The following is a 1280-nucleotide window of genomic DNA, read 5'->3' on the forward strand; positions in this document are numbered from 1 at the left end:
ATCAAATAGCGACTATTGCTGCTGAGAAGGCAATTCAGTGTAGTGGTTAAATAAGCATGCTTTGCAAGCAGATAGACCTGGATTTAGATGCCAGCTCTGCCATTTATTTACAAGCTGTGTGGCTTTCATTAAGTTACTTAAAACTTCTGCATCCATTTCCTCTTCTGTAAAATGGGATAATAATACCTTCTTTCAGGGTCATTGTGAGGCTTGGATGTGATGCCTGACAGAGCAGGTGATGGGTAGATATATGGTGCCTATCTTTTTAAAAATATATTTTAAATATGGAATATTTCATGAATTTTGATGTCATCTTTGCCCAGGGGCCATGCTAATCTTCTTTGTATCATTCCAATTTTAGGATATGTGCTACTGAAGCAGACATTGCTTCCTTGCCTATTCTTATAAGACACTGCTACTCTCTCTCTCTCTCTCTCTCTCTCTCTCTCTCTCTCTCTCTCTCTCTCTCTCTCTCTCTTATTCTCTGTGTCTAGAAACCTATGGAGAGGCCAGGCCAGGCCGTAGAGGACTTCTTGGTGGGACAGGTGATTGAGCTACCTGAGCGTTTGAAATATGTTACTGGATAGGCCAGCAGGGCATATGCCCACCACCTGATTGTGGGTTGGCAGAATGCCTTAGGCCAGATTTTAGGAAAAGCTGTTTTAGCCTGGGAAGGTGGCCTGGGCTGCCAGTGTCCAGCATGAAGGCTTGGCAGCCTCTCCAGATGAGGGTTCTGTCAGCATGCCACACTGAGGGGAGCATTTGTATGAACATGTAATCCAGCCCCAGCAAAAGTGAGGCTGCCTAAAGCAACAAAAAGATACATTTTAGGTGACTTCTCTGCAGTTAATGGATTTTTTACTCAGTGTTCAGATTTCCACAATTGTTTCTGTAATTTTTTTCAGTTGAATCTAACTAAGATTCACACATGGCAAGTGGTTGATATTTCTCATAATCTTTTCAGCTGATAGATTCCCCAGCTCTCTTTTTATTCCCTGGCATTGAAGAGACCAGGTAATTTCCTGTTTTGTAGCTAAGAGGACATCCCTGTGGTTCCCTTGCTCGGCCATAAAAAATAAGGAAATTTTGCCATTTGCTACAACATGAATGGACTTTGAGGGTATTATGCTAAGTGAAATAAGTCAGGCAGAGAATGATAAATATTGAATGATTTCTTTTAGATACAGAATCTAAAACAAGCAAACACAACTCCTGAACTCTTAAATATAGAGAACAGATTGGTAGCAGGGGGGCAAAATGAGTGAAGATAGTCAAAAAGT

At 41.2% G+C, this 1280-nt stretch overlaps 1 non-coding gene across 1 annotated transcript; it reads right to left on the bottom strand.

The window, feature by feature from the left end:
* Window positions 1–278: 278 nt before the first annotated feature.
* On the bottom strand, window positions 279–381 carry LOC150018165 (U6 spliceosomal RNA). The gene has a single exon (XR_016509401.1). It is a non-coding gene; the product is annotated as a U6 spliceosomal RNA (small nuclear RNA).
* Between the last annotated feature and the right edge of the window lie 899 nt (window positions 382–1280).

This window comes from Furipterus horrens, unplaced genomic scaffold (assembly GCF_987537825.1).
Source record: "Furipterus horrens unplaced genomic scaffold, mFurHor1.1.pri manual_scaffold_2, whole genome shotgun sequence".
NCBI classification, from domain to species: domain Eukaryota; kingdom Metazoa; phylum Chordata; class Mammalia; order Chiroptera; family Furipteridae; genus Furipterus; species Furipterus horrens.